This window comes from Podarcis raffonei, chromosome 10 (genome assembly GCF_027172205.1).
Source record: "Podarcis raffonei isolate rPodRaf1 chromosome 10, rPodRaf1.pri, whole genome shotgun sequence".
Classification (NCBI taxonomy): domain Eukaryota; kingdom Metazoa; phylum Chordata; class Lepidosauria; order Squamata; family Lacertidae; genus Podarcis; species Podarcis raffonei.
Window position 1 is genome coordinate 52,408,707 of NC_070611.1, and position 12,161 is coordinate 52,420,867.

Genomic DNA, 12,161 nt, shown 5'->3' on the forward strand with positions numbered 1-12,161 from the left:
ATTTTTTGCAATAGTTGTACATTCAAGTCTCTTGTCAAGATACATTCACTGTTGATGGAGACAGGGCACTTCCATTTTGTGGGGGCTGTATTAGGTGCCTGGCAGTGAGTGCACAGGCCAAACACATTGGAACTGTGCCAATTCCCCTGCTAAACCCCACAAGGCAAACTTTTCATCTCCGATTTTCCTCTGAATCTTTGCAGTGGGTTTTACCAGAGCTTTGGGCTGTTTCCCAGAACATCACAGTTGTTGTGATTAATCAACTAGGACAGTTAAAGTTGATTAACCTTAAATTGATTAGTCCCATGAGTTTTAATTGATGAACTGGTTAGCTGCAGTTTGCATATGACTACTACAACAGCCTTGAAGGAAAAGCACACTTTGTCCTTAGGTGTATTGATACATCAGCAGGAACTATCTTGGAAAGGGCATTCTGTCTTGCACTTCTGCAACGTGCCTGCCAACTGCAGTTTTTATATGCACATATTGAAAATAATGTAACATTTAAAAGAACCATACAACACAGCAGCCACCCTGTTGCCAGATTAGTCTGGGATGTCTGTTCAGTGGACTGATGAATCAAATGATTAAACTTTGCAGTCCTACAAATTATTCCTTGCCTTCTTGCCAACGGCAAGTAAAAAATTGCCTCTGGGCAAGGACAGGATGCTGTACTAAATAATGCTGTAATACTACAAATCACCCAGTAATTGCCTAGGTGTTTCATTCATGCTTATGTTCCCGCCCTTATCCTGGAATTCTGGAGATTAAGATTTGAGAACAGGCTGTCTGCCTTAGCCCTGAGAAACTCCAGATCTTCTTTGCATGAGAAAACTTGCCCACTTCCTCACCTGCTTCTCTCCTGAGACAGTGGATGGGCTAGAGAGAAGCTTCTGCCCTGTCTCCCTGGACAGCATTGAGCCTAGGGCTCAGAATCCAGGACAATAATTATTGCAACACTGGTGTGACTATTATTTCCCAAACAGACAAAGCTCTAAACCCGCACTCCTCCAGACTCCCATCAGCCCCAGTCAGCATGGCCCACAGTCAAGGATGCAGGGAGTGGTTGTCTAGCAACATCCGGAGGGTCACAGGTTCCCCAGCCTTGTTCTGCCCTGAGATGCCTCCTTGGTTGCTCATTCCATAAATGGAGAAACTGCTGCCAGTCTGGCTCCTAGCTAAGGTGGAGGGTATATTAAGCCAAACGGTGCTTATTTTCAGCAGTGCCAATGTGTGCATTAGATAAACCAGGAAATGCAAAAATTAAGCTGCAGTTACCCATTTTGAAATATTAAACTAATTATCAGGTTTTTTGTGGGGCGAGTGGAATTCAAACACACAGGAGCCAGGAAGTACTAGACAAGGAGGAAAGACAACAAAATGTGCAGGTTGCAATTCAATCACGTTTTCACCCCTACACAATATAGCAAGCTGAGGAAGGAAAATCTGATTCTCATCAGTTTCTAGCATGGGAGCATGTTCAGATATTTTACAGTGGAAGGGGCGCTTTAAGAAAAGTGATTTTAGAACTGCCCTAAAGGGCTGTGGTTTCCTATGTCTCTTTAATATTTTACTATTAAATACTTCCCTATTTGATTTTACATTAATAGTAAAATAATTTTAAAGGTTCCCTGGCTGTCCTGAACCTACAACCAGGTGTAGATAGGAGAATACAACAGTTTTGCGTGGAGCTTTTAAGCTGCCACACCTTTTGCACTGTCCAAAGTCTCAGCTACAGCATGACAAAGCAAAGAGAAAGTGCCCTATAATTATCATAGCTAGTCTCTAATAATGTTATATGCATGCATCTACATTCATTCCCTCTGCAGTGCATGACCAAACCTTCCTGTTTTCACTGTAGCTGTTTTCAATATGCTGATAAATTCCTGTTCTTGCTGTCTTTTTGTGGAATCTACCTCCCTTTTATGCTCTGCGCCCCAGTGTTTGTTACACCTTTCTCATAAAAGACTGAAGTGCCCAACAGTTCACAGAAGTTTGTCTTTTGACTTAAAGAATCGTTAGAAGTTAGGAAAGTGAAAAGAGCTTGACTCTATTTAGCTATTTGACCTAGATATTCAGGACAGGCAGAGAATGGTTAGTATTTGAAAATAGTGAGATGCAGAAGAGGTGCATAAATAGGTTCAGTCCAGAAAATTATACTTTCCCACTTTGAGAAAGTTGCCACAAAAAGCCTCAACTTCCTGCCTTGCACACTCCTCATATTTTGTACTCATGGTTCCCCATTGACAACAGAACTCAGGGAACTGTGGTTTACATACACCATGGTTAATGGGAACAAAATTATAATCAAACCATGGTTTGAGATCCAGGCTTGTTCTCAACAATCCTGGCTTGTTCTCAACAATCATAGTTTTCCAAGTTTGGCCATCACATGGCACTCCAGTTAGCTTAAACGTGAAAGCTCTTCCTCCTCACAGGAGAGAGAGAGAGAGAGAGAACATAAGGTGCTGTCAGTGACAATGCCAATAGCAGTTATAATGAAGAGCAGAGGTAGTGTGCTTGAGTGTGCGTTCAGGAGAAGACATACCGTATTTTTCGCCCTATAGGACGCACCGGCCCATAGGATGCACCTAGTTTTGGGGGGGGGGGAATAAAGGGGGGGAAATTATTTTTTCCCCCGCGGCTTCAGCGCGCCCCACGCTCCGGGCAGCAGGCTGCTATGCGCAGCCTAGGGAGCCCTGCGGGAACTCCCACGGGCTCCCCAGGCTTGCTGATAGCTTCCTGAAGCCTGGAGAGCGAGAGGGGTCGGTGCGCACTGACCCCTCTCGCTCTCCAAGCTTCAGCGAAAGCCTGCATTCGCCCCATAGGACGCACACAGATTTCCCCTTCATTTTTGGAGGGGGAAAAGTGCGTCCTATAGGGCGAAAAATACGGTACATCATATTTCTAGAGCAGAAAGGCCAACCTGGAAGTGCCCTCATTATATTCAGTCGAAAACTACCTTTCCTCTCCCTGGTCAGTTCTCTTCATATAAAGCGGAAGCTGACTATGCACAACTCTTGTAGAGCTGTTTATGGTAATCTTGGGCATGCACACGCCCGTTTCCTGAATTACAGTTTGCAGGCAAGTGCAAACCATAGTTTGACCACTTAGACAAGATAGGAAACCAAGGTTTGCAGCTAAATGAACACTGGGAATTCCAAAGGAAGGAGGGAGTATATGAGCTTGAGGTGCTCCTGCAACCTTGATTGTTCTCCAGTCCTGTGTTTTGTCTTGCTGCTTGCTCCTGCCTCCTCATCTGTCCTGAGGCCCTAACTTTTATTTTCCCCTTGTTTCTGTCTTCAAATTCTTCCTTTAGCCCTGACTTTCCTCTTTGGTTTTGACTCCTGGCTTTGTTCCTCTACTCTGGTCCCCTAGCGCAACTCCTGGCTCCTGGTTTCCTAGCTTATCACAGACCGCTTCCCTGAACAATGTTATTGTTAATTATATGCTAATTAGAGGTTGATTAATTGACAAACAGCACAATTTAGACATAATACATTTGTGATTAGCCTAATTTCCCCTTGACTTAAAAATAATAGGTGCATATGATGAGAACTGGAAAACTACGTAAGATAAATGAGATACAGATTTTGTATCTTCAATTTTGTGTTAATGAATAAAATAGCCAGTAGCATCAGCTTCTGTAATTCTTCAGTAACTTTAATTTAGCATCCACACTCTTCACCTACCAAATTCTGCATTACTTTGCATGAAAGCAAACACATTGCCTTCTTACAGAAGCTGCAAGTTTTACTGCTGAAGATCATAACATCGTTTTCATCTCTGAGTGTGTGATTAACTTCCAGTCTTCATATAGAAATATTACAACAAGATTAGATAAAGGCGAGCATGAACATTATTTATGCTCAAACTGGATGGATGAAAATCAATTACTTAAAAAACGAAATAAATTGGAGTTACAATTGTTTAAAAATAGTAACTATTTCAATAATATGGATATAAGCATATTCTCAGGACAGAAAAACATAATGGAACTCCCACACAGGTGGCAATGAAGGTCACTAACTTGGATGGCTTTGAAAGAGGATTAGACAAATTCATGGAGGAGAATGCCATCAGTGGCTACTAGCTATGATAGCTACCGTAACTCCACCAGAGGCAGATTTAGGGCAGTGCGACAGGTTCTGCCACACTGGGTGCCAAGCCTAGTTTTGTGGGCCCTATTTTATACAAAACCCTTCCAGCAGAGGCCAGACAGGCCCCCTCCATAAGGAACATCCAGCATCTGCAGAAGACTTTTTCTTACACCAGCAGGCGTTTTAACTGAATTCTGTTTTTATCGTTTTAACTCATTTTCAGTTTCATTGCACTCAGTTCCTCCTGTACGCTACTCAGAGGGTATTATAATTAAACGGTATATAAAATAAATAAATAACAATAGAGCCTGTAGCTTCCTGACCTAAAATGAGACACTGCGATTTAAACTTGCCTGGACTGGCTCTCCTCTGTTGCTGACCCCTGGAAACTTTTTGGACGTAGAATGATTATTTATGCCTAATCCTGGCTTGTATGACTTGACTTCCCCTATCATTGTTTTGTGTGAGAGACATGGGGCTTCCTCACAGACTATGCCTGCCAGAGAAGGACAAGAACGGACATTTTAGTGTGTGTTGGTGACAAAATGATATCAGGTTTAAGAAGGTGTCATGTTTCCCTTAGGGTGACCACAAACCCCACCATATGACTTGGATGTCCGAAAGCACCATTAATCATAGTCAGGTGAGCTCTTTTGTACAGCCTCACTAATCTCTGCTTCTTTTGCCTTGTACATGATTACAATCTAGTTTCCATCATGTGTCCAGGGATGCAGTTGCTCAGCTTCAATTAAAGTTAATAGAGATGTTTTTGTCCAACTAAATAAATTGGGTTTTAACCACAAGACACTTGCAAATTACCCAAGCCTAGCAGCAGAACAGCCACCTCCTAGCAGGCCAGGCTATTTGGGGAAGGGCTACAGCTCAGTGGTAGAGCTTCTGCTCTGTATGCAAAAGACCCGGGTTCAATCCCTGATATTTCCAAGTAAGGCTGGGAATGTCCCCTGCCTGAAACCCTAGGGAACTGCTGCCAGACAGTGTAGACAGTACTGAGCTGGATGGACCAATGGTCTGGTTCCGTATAAGGCAGCTTCCTGTGTCCATCTAGCACAGTATTATCTACTCCAGTCTTCCCCAACCTGGTGCCCTCCAGATGTTTTGGACTACAACTCCCATCAGCCCCAGCCAGCACGGTTGATAGGAGTTGCAGTCTGAAACATCAGGAGGGAGGAGCCTTTCCTACTATCTGCTGCCTGAATTTTTGCTCTCTATTTTTTTTTACAATTTTATTTTGATTTTCAAAAGTTAATTACATATTTGGTTTCCCCCAATATTTTTAAGAAATGAAAACTTCCTCTCCACCCCTCCGTGGTTTCCCTGTTTCCCCTTATCTTGCTGCATATTATACCTAACTTCCCTCTTCATCCTAACTTAATACCGTATCTAAATTGTTTTACTGCTGGTTGCAGTTTAAATCCTACTTGTGGGTTAACCGGACTATTGTTATGTTTCTTCAGATACTCCACTGCTTATTGGAATTTCTTTCACAGAATGTTGAACTCAATGGACTTTGATCTGTTCTTTAAAAAGGCATCATTTTTGTGCCATGTGAACGGAAGAAAAGTCAAAGCTTGTAAGCTCCACTCTTATTCATTAGCTGAGAAGAGAATCAAAGCATTGGCAGGACCTCAAAAGCCATTTGGTCCAACACCCTGCTGATGCAGAAAATCCACTACAGAGAACCATAACTTTCTGGAATAATAGAATTGTTGAATTGCATTTGAACCTGTCCCTACAACCAGTTCCTGTGACTCAGGCTATGGACACATTAGTGCCTTAAAACACAGCAAAGTGGTTTCCCCTGCTGTCTATTAAAAGTCACATTTGCATGCTGATTTACACTCTAGAGAGGGTGCAGGGATGTCTTCGCCCGATGTATTACCAGATTCATTTCCCCATGTTAGTAACTCTTCCCCTGCTTCCTGAAACTCCAAGTCACTGCAGCTGTCGTCCACACATGCGCTGTCATCTGCGCATGCACAATAGATGCCTCAAATGCACACACACCGCAACTCAACCACAGCTTATAAATTGGACGGAAGCTGGGTTTGAGGAAATGGCAGTGTTTCTCAAGAAACTACAGGCTATATGTGGGTTGTGGCTAACATCATGTGTACTTGGCTTCAGGCACCAGTGGCAGGAGTATGCTGGAGTCACAGGAAGTGGGCAATGTGTACACAGCCCAAAGTGACATTCCAAGATATGGTCAATGACAGTTGGGGCCACAGTTGGACAATCAGAGGGCTGTTTCACCAGGTGCAATGAGTATCAGATCAATCCATGTATCAGTTTCATCATGAGAATCTGTCTAGAATTTGGAAATGTAAAGAAAAAGAAGGAACATTTTATCATATGTGGTAAGATTGTAAGAAAGTAAAAAACTTCTGGGAAATGATATATAATGAGATGAAAAAGATGTTGGAATATACATTTTTTTAAAAACCAGAAGCATTTTTACATTATATTATAGGTGAAGATATTAATAGGCAAGAATGTTAAATTGTTTTTATATGCAACAACAGCAGCAAGAGTTTTGTTAGCCCAGAAAGGGAAGCAGGAAGAAATTCCAACAAAAGAATGGCAGACAAAATTAATGGACAACGCAGAATTAGATAAAATAACAGGAAGGATTCGAAACCTTCAACCTTCAACCAGAGATTCACAGAGGATTGGAAGAAATATATGAACTATTTGAAGAGCAACTGTAATCAACAAATTATGCTAGTAGGACTACAATAAGTTGTGTAAGGAAAAATATATGAAATATAAGTAGAGAAAGAATAGTGGTATTAGTTTTGAGAGTTAAATGTAATAGTGGAAGTAAGAAATGTATACTAAGTGAATAGATCAGATGTGATTGATGGAAGTAAAAAAATGGTGTAAGAAATGAAAGTATGTTTAATTACTGTTGAAAATATGTTGAAAAAAATAATTAAAAATTATATTTTAAAAAAAAATTAAAAAGAGAATCTGTCTAGAATTTCAACACCTTCTGAAGTTTATGTCGACACTTGTTTAAGACGACCTCTACAGCCTCATTCCACCCCCTTCTTTTTAATATTCTCATTCCCTTGTCTTTTGCCATCGTAAGAGTGCATCTATATACCAATGCACATTTGACCTTCTTCCCCAACACCTAGTGGATAGGGCATCAGAACAAGGGTCAGTCATCACTTCCATTTCCTTCATAGTTGTACACATTTTTTATGCCATTAGGTGTCATCTGTCCAAATTTGTCATGTTGTTGTCGCCATTAAAATAATGACCCAAAAGTTATTTTCAAGCGCAACCAGCTGCTTAGCCAACATTTTCCATTCCTGCCCTTTAGGTGTACACAGCAATAAGTCACGAGCCTTCAAAAGCGTTTGGCTGCCCCCTGCTATATAAAAGGAAGTCAAAGTTTACAAGTTACTTTGCCATCAAACAGAGCTGCACTATTAAAAATAATAAAATTAAAGTTGGTGTGTGCAGCACATGTTTTTCATAGGACGCATGTTGGTCTAAGCACTCAGTAACATAAAAGAGACCTCTTCTTCCTCACTGTCAGCGCTGACAAATTACAACCAGGTTTCGTTCAGGAAAAGTAACTGTCCATAGTGAACATACCACATTTCTTTACTTAATGGATTTTAAAACTGCCTTTCAGGATAAATTAAGTTCCAAAGGTGGTTTGAAAATTATAGAGCATGGCAATGATGAAGAAGAAGAAGAAGAAGAAGAAGAAGAAGAAGAAGAAGAAGAAGAGGAGGAGTTTGGATTTGGTATCCTGCCTTTCACTCCCTTTAAGGAGTCTTGAATCAGCTAACCATCTCCTTTTCCTTCCTCCCCCACAACAAACACTCTGTGAGGTGAGTGAGGCTGAGAGACTTCAGAGAAGTTTGACTAGCCCAAGGTCACCCAGCCAGCAACTGCATGTGGAGGAGCAGGGAAGCGAACCTGGTTCACCAGATTATGAGACTACGCTCTTAACAACTACACCATGCTGGCTCACACTTATTGCCCCTTTTTGTTGTTGTTACTAAGAATCGTGGTTCAGCCGGCATTCTGCACATGCCCCAGAACTACTTGACTCTCTCAGCTTCACTCTGTGCAATGAGTGCAAGACTACTGTCAACGTAACGGAAGAACCAAGCATTGCTTCTGAAGCAGGCAATTTTCACATCATCTGTTTTGCTTCCTGTGGCCAAGAGCAGTTAAAAAGAATAGCTGCCCAACAGTTGCATGGATGAGATCCAGTTTAATTCTCTTTCACACATTAACCTTACCTTGTAGCTTACAGAACTGGGCTACTCACATGGGCAGCTCAAGCTGGGGGAAAGGGCCATCTCTTAATGGCGGAACATCTGCTTTGCATCTAGAAGGTTCCAGATTCAATCCTCAGTCTCTCCAGGTAGGGCTAGGAGAAAACCCTGCCTGAATCCTGAAGAGTCAGTGCAGAGGCAATACTGAGCTAGATAAGACCAGGATAAGGCAGCTTCCTATGTTCATATTGATTTCGGCCATCGTACCCACAGGGAAATTGCATGGCATTCACAGCAGAAAAATGTACCTCAGATTATGAGTGTGGATATAGCTAAGAGATCTGAGCTCTACACTTGCAAACCGGATTAGATGGTTCTTATAGCTTAGCTACACACGCTACACAGGAAACCCGTGGCAGTTGTGGTCTTCTAAAACATCTGGAGGGCACAAGGTTGTCAGAGTAAGAGATTGACCTCTCTTCCCTTTCCCAGCTTTCCCACTCTGATCAATTTCATGGTCTCCTACAGCTGCTTGACATATTTTTTATGCCCCAAGGGATCTGAACATGGATTTCCCCCCTTCAATGCAATCACCCCAAGCATAACATGCAAGGCAGCACCTAGATTTCAAGTAGTCTGTGGCTGACGTCAATATTCAATATGGGCTGTAGAGGCACGTCGAGATCACTTTCGTTTAACGTTAAAGCATCTCTAATTGCAACCTTACTGTGCTCTTAACTGAGCTAACACAGAGACCCTGCTACTGTCTTAAGCCCTGCTCCATATATACACACACACACACACACACACACACACAGAGAGAGATACATATACATATACATATACATATACATATACACACATACATATAGAGAGTGTGTGTGTGATTTTGGGGTATTTTCTGCTCTTGGGAAGGCTGAATGTTCTCAGTGCAACAGGTTTCTTGACAGCATCCATATTGCAATGTTTTGAATTAGAACAAAAGAATACCTTTCCAGCTGCCTTCGCTAATAAATCAACTCTTATTTATCACTTATAAAGAACAGCTTCCGGCTAATATGAGCGAAAACTGGAAGTCAGGTGGAAAGGACCAGTGGCAAAGTTCTAGGGCAGGGACTGGGGAATCTGCAGTCCTCCAAATGTTACTGGATGTTGCTCACCCTCCTGACCACTGACCATGGTCAATATGGTGCAGTGGTGAGAAGCCAGGGTTCAAATCCCTGCCCAGCCAATAAGCTCACCTGGTGACCTTGGGCTGGTCACTGTCTCTCAGAGTAGCCTACCTCACAGGGTTCCTATGAGGATGAAATGGGGTGAGGGAGGGCCATGCATGCCATCTTCAACTTTTTGGAGGAAAAGAAGGATAGTCATGTAAATAAACTGGCCATGCTTGCTGGGAACTAGAGTCCAGCACCTTCTGGAAGGCTGGAGGGAATCCCTCTTCTAAGGCACAGAATAACCTATTGGACTGCCGGGTCTTCCATGCCACAACCACGTGCCTATTATCCTCCGGGCCAGATCTGCAGCCAGATTTTTCCACCTGCTCCACATCTGTATGTGAACAGCATGGTAGCCTGCCTGTTTTGAGTCAGCTCTGTTGTTTTCCTATAGGCAGCTTTGGTGCGGTGCCCCCTGGCCTTTCCTGCTTTCTGCTTGCCATACCCTGTAATCTAGATGAGCATCACAGGTCGCACTCCACCCTTAGGGAGGCTAAGATGTAAGGAATGTGTGGGTAGATAGCCTCTTGCACATCTATGCCAGTTCTAGGTGAATTTTAGTACTAAAGCTACAGTCCTGCTCTAGCACTAAAAGGGAAATTCAGGGGCTGACTCTTGGTGTTTAGTATCTCCGCCTTTCAGGGGAAATTCCCCCAAAGAATCTGGGAACTGTAGTTTCCCCCTTAAAGAGCTACAATTCCCAGCACTCTTTTCGGGCAGGTGGCCATGTGCTTTAAATGTGTGTTGGAGGTTCTTGTGCATTGTGCGGATCTGTCCTCGTAGATGGACAAAACTTGGGTTTTCTATCAAGTGCAGATTTCCTGCAATAAATGTATGTAGCTATTCTCAAAAGAGTCTCAGTATGATTATACTCAGGATGATATAATGTGCTCCCCCAGCAGGGATTCAGCAGTCAGTTCAGCTTCTGCCAGTGTTTTAACACCAACAGACTCTCTAGGAGCAGAAGAAGCCCACACCAACTTTCCTGTTGTGACCGAATGGATAGGTATTTATCCAGTTATTGTCCCACACATCCAGTAGGTAGGTGGAAGAGAAGTGAAGTCAGCCCAGAGAGTGAGGTCCTATGTACAACAGATGCCTCTGTATAGCCCCATGAAAACAGCTGATCTTCTTAGACCATGTCCAGGTTCCTTCCATCTCCAGTAGTTTATATACTGTTTATCCTTTCCCCACCTGCAGTGCCTGCAGTATTGTGGATTTTCTGGGCAATGTTCTGGGGGGGGGTGTCCTATGCAGATTAGCATAATTTGCATAGCATTTTTTGCAGCTTACATTAGAAAATTGATGCCTTGGAGAGTGATCTAATTCCGCATGTCTTGTTTTGCTCATATTTAGTAAACAAAGTTAAGCGCTTTGAAATTGTAAAGCTTGCCTAATCCTCTGTTTGCAGTTGGCATCCGCTCATTGTTACTAATGAACTTATGAAACAGATTCACCCCCCCAAAAAAATTAACAACCTGGGAAATTTCCCGCCCCACATCCCTGCCCATTTGTTCATTAAACTGTCATGTCATGTCTCATGAAGCCTCACAGCCCACAAACCACTAATTGCAGAGTTGCCTCTATTGCAAGGCTAGGGAACCTGCGGCTGTTCAGGTAGTTTTGGACTAGAACTCCCATCATTCTTGACCATTGGCTATGCTGGCTGAGGATGATAGGAATTGTAGTCCAATAGCATCCACAGGGTGAGAGGTTCCCAGTTCCTGCTCTGTTGTAATGCTGTGTGGGAATCCTGTTGTTTTATGGTAAATATTCCTGATGCAAATCGAACTAAAGATCTTATAGATATATTGACAGACATTTTCCTCCACAGGCTTTTAACCCCAAACCAGAAGATTGGGTTTGTGACAACACAGCGTAATGCTTTAAGCATTTTCCACCACCATGGTGTACTCCAGGTGTGTTGAACTACAATTCCCATCAGCCCCAGCCAACATGGCCTTCTTGGTTGTGGCACCGACATCTGGAACTCCCTCCCATGTGCTGTTTGTGAGGCGGAAGCAAATTGTGGCAAATTGTAAAAGCCTCCTGAAGATCCATCTATCTGGCCAATCTTCCAGTGGTTTGTAACCTTCATCTCATCTTCGTGTTTTGTTCTTTCATTGAGTTCTTACTGAATGTTTTATTGACAGTTTCCCTGTTTTTAATTGGTGGATTTCTTCATATTCTTGTTTGTAATGTGATATCGATTTTTCTTTTTCTCCCGTTCATGTATCTTTTATGTAACCCACCTAGAGAATTTGCATACTAAACAGAGTATAAAAATATTATGCACGAATAAATAATATATATCCCGGTCCCACAAAAAGCTTACAACGGAAAGCACGAGAGAGAGAGAGAAAATAAAGTCAAAAGATAGTGAAGAGGTCCTTTTGATATATATTGCTGCTCTTAACATTTCCACATTTACTTTCGCAGACTTCTGGATTCTTGTGCTACCCCATCAAAGCATTTCCTACCTATTTATAGAATGAAGGGATGGGTTAATTAGCACTTGCAAGACACTTTGAAGGCTATAGCTGCAATCCTGAAGCCATTCTGCTTTGGTCTGTGCTTGCTTTGCA